Source organism: Macrobrachium nipponense, chromosome 22, assembly GCF_015104395.2.
Source record: "Macrobrachium nipponense isolate FS-2020 chromosome 22, ASM1510439v2, whole genome shotgun sequence".
Classification (NCBI taxonomy): domain Eukaryota; kingdom Metazoa; phylum Arthropoda; class Malacostraca; order Decapoda; family Palaemonidae; genus Macrobrachium; species Macrobrachium nipponense.
This window is the reverse complement of record NC_087213.1, coordinates 66,074,491-66,077,837: the sequence shown is the minus strand read 5'-3', so window position 1 is coordinate 66,077,837 and position 3,347 is coordinate 66,074,491. Positions and strand designations below refer to the sequence as shown.

General features: G+C 38.2%; 1 long non-coding RNA gene across 1 annotated transcript; it reads right to left on the bottom strand.

The window, feature by feature from the left end:
* Positions 1 to 949: 949 nt before the first annotated feature.
* On the bottom strand, positions 950 to 2,223 carry LOC135198416 (uncharacterized). The gene is made up of 3 exons (XR_010310801.1): positions 2,070 to 2,223; positions 1,706 to 1,777; positions 950 to 1,266 (listed from the first exon to the last, which is right to left on the bottom strand). It is a non-coding gene; the product is annotated as an uncharacterized LOC135198416 (long non-coding RNA).
* Between the last annotated feature and the right edge of the window lie 1,124 nt (positions 2,224 to 3,347).

The window sequence follows — 3,347 nt, the reverse complement described above, 5'->3', positions numbered from 1 at the left end:
AAAAACTTTCCAGCTTCAGGCAAAATAAAATCTAGTTTGAGGGGAAAAAAAATTGCAGCTTGAGGTCACGATCAGAAAAAATAAACAAAGCAAAATCAAGTAAGAAGCAAGACGTAGAAGAAAAAAAATGAGAAAGCAACAAAGGAGTTTTGTCTTCCAAAGAAAGTGAGGCGACATGACCTTGGTCCTCTTTGGAAATGATCCAGAAAGATGCCAGTTGTTGCAATATTTGCCGATATTTCCTTTCTCTCTCTCTTCCTCACTAACTTACATTGCTTTTAAAATCATTAAAACCTTTAGCTCTCCCTGTTATTTATTCATCATTTTGCAACAATTTGCTAATATTTCCTACCTTTCTCTCTCTCTGGCTTACTTATTGTTGCTCCTAGCTCCCCCTATCTTTCCCGCTATTCTACTCTTAAAAGTCTGCTCTATGGGACTCGGCGTGCACTACTTCCTTATAGATAGAACTTCCTTATAGATAGAACTTGTCAGTTATTTGCAATAATATTTTGCTAATATGTCCTCTCTCTCTCTCTCTCTCTTTATTCTATTGTTCCCAAAATCATTAAATTCTACTTTAACTCTAACCATTATTAATTAATAATTTCCTTTATGGGGTTCAGTAAGCACTGCCTATTATAGTCATTGGCTCATTCATTCAGGCAAAAATTTTTTTTTTATCTTAATGGGTAGTTTTCCTCCGTTTTTTTTTTAAATTTTATTTCTCTTACACAACGATACTTATTTATGTACAAACCTTGCATCTGTTAATATGAATGTAATTATGAGGGTTTTCTTTTTCCATTTTAATTGCACATTACTATTTATGATAGTATTCATACTTCAACTTATCACATACAAAACGCCACATACATACACAATAAAACACCACATGCATACACATACATTTACTATGTTATTAAACCAGGTAAATGAACGACATAAACCAGGTAAAAGAACTAATATATTCATGAAAGTTTTCTGAATGATTATAGTACAGCAGCAGCCCGCCACACTTATTTTTTCAGAGAAAAGCAGTTAACCGGTGTGTAGTTATGATCTCTGGCCGTTTCAATAGACTCTCTTTTCGAGGTAATACTTCCGTAATATCCGCTTGGCTGAGGATGATAAAGTCTGCTGATACCACTGCTGCTTCAAGCACTTCATGTAATTTCGGGTTATGGTACGATACCGTAATTTCAGTCTAAGGTATGACATCGTTATCTTAGTCTGGCACGCGTTAGCTATCCATTTCAGTCAAATCTGTCGGGAAAAGAAAGTTAACAAAGATACCTATTCCTGTTAAGCGTTTCAATCACTCTCCATGCTCAGTCGTAAGAACTGTTCTGTCTAGGATTCAGTTTAAAACAGTTAGTATGAAAAACTGAGCATCGTGAAAACACAAATCCAAGTTGAACTAAATTTTCTGAACTATAATATCTGCATTTACACAAAATTTCTGAAGAGCCATCATATATTAATTATCAAACTCACGGCCGCACTTAATGGTTATCAATTAAGGTTATCAAGAGCAAGCCCTCTCTTAACAAACGGCAGAAACGTCTACCGAACGTCAAGAGCGTATCCTCCCCACATCAGGGCTCCGCCCCTGAAGGGGGAGGATAAGCTTGTTTAAGAATAAGTTTGTGTATACTACAAGAAAGCTCCTTTTAACTCTTGGTTCGGAATGAAAAATATTTACCAATTGAGTCCTGACACGTCACGTCTACTTTATACACACATGCTCGGAGGGGCCATATAACAGTCTAGCAACCTGGAAAAAAAAAATCGACAACTTCAGTAAATGTTATGGTTGGTAATGAAACTAAATGAAAACCGAAGTCAATTCTATGGTTGGTGATGCAACTAGAGTAGCCTAGTGCTAGAAGACCCATTTACAACACAATACATTAAACAAAAGTACCTAAACACCATTTTTAGTAAAACACATCAAACAAGACAGTATGAAAGCTCATCAAGATACTAAACTAATGAAAATTACAACGAAATATTAATACTAATGAAAACTACAACGAAATAGTAATCAATCGAGCAGCAACAACAACCAGTATCCAGCTTCCAATCATGTGTCCAAACACCGAACCGCAACGTGACCTCCACAACGTTAAGAGCGTCGACACAAACCGAGAACTTCTCACTAAACACTACTGACTGCTGACTGCTCCGCCGGAAAGAGAAAGACTGACTGACCCTTTCACTGTTTACGCTGAGGGAAAGTTGACAATAAACCAAGGGCAATTAATGGCACACTAGACGTTCTCTTTTTTTTTTTTTTTTCTTTCAAGGATCACTTACCTTTTAGTAGCTCGTCCAACTACCGGTAGACAGCAGTAACGAAATGGGCATTATGGAACTACTACGTCTATTTCAATAATGAGTCAAGTGGTTAGATCATTACTGAAAATGCTGTAGTCCTTTACGAGTTGAAAAAAAGCATATTCGGGAGGCAAGACGTCATCACAACCAGTTTAATTTATGCAATAAAGGGATAATAGGGTAATCGAAAGTGTTTGACGCTTTCAAATACATACATACTACACACACACACCACACACACACACACACACACACATATATATATATATATATATATATATATATATATATATATATATATATATTATCGCTTTTAATCTATTGAGCGGGAGTTGCAGAGGATGTTAACATTTTGGTTCTCAATGAGGATGCTGGGCCTATAGACTTCTCGACACTCTCTGTAACCAACAACAGTCGAGTCACCGCTAAGTATTACTTCTTAAGTTCACTGTTTAGATTGACAGAGATGCAATTTATTTTTTTTAAGACTCAGGTGGTATCAACCCCGTGGGATCGATCTCAGGTCATACGATGTATATGTAGCCTTGACTCAGTTATTAACAACCTTGCTTCATCAGCCATATAGCACAGATCGACCCCAGGGTGGATTGGGGAGGGAAGGAAGGGGTGCGAGGTTAGAATCTAACCTCCTTGGAGAGCAGCGGTGTTCAGGGTTGAGGGGGCGGGGGCTAGTGACCGTTTCTTGAAAAATCAGCAGGTTCTCTTTCGACCTAAGCAGCGAATTTGGTATCAGTTCTGAGTCTAGCACCCTCACTCTAAAAGGATTTGCAACGCTGTTGTTGAAGATTAAGCTGGCGTTATGCCAGCACGGGCTCTTGGTCATAGAGAAGCCCGTAAATTTGCAAAGAACTGGATAGTTAACACCATAGATATAGTACAGGGAGAGATTGGACAGTCACATGACCGTCATGAGCGAGTAGGGCACCATTGCTGTGTTGATTCCCAGAGATGGCAGCAGCAGTAACTGCACAGACTAGCAGCAACAG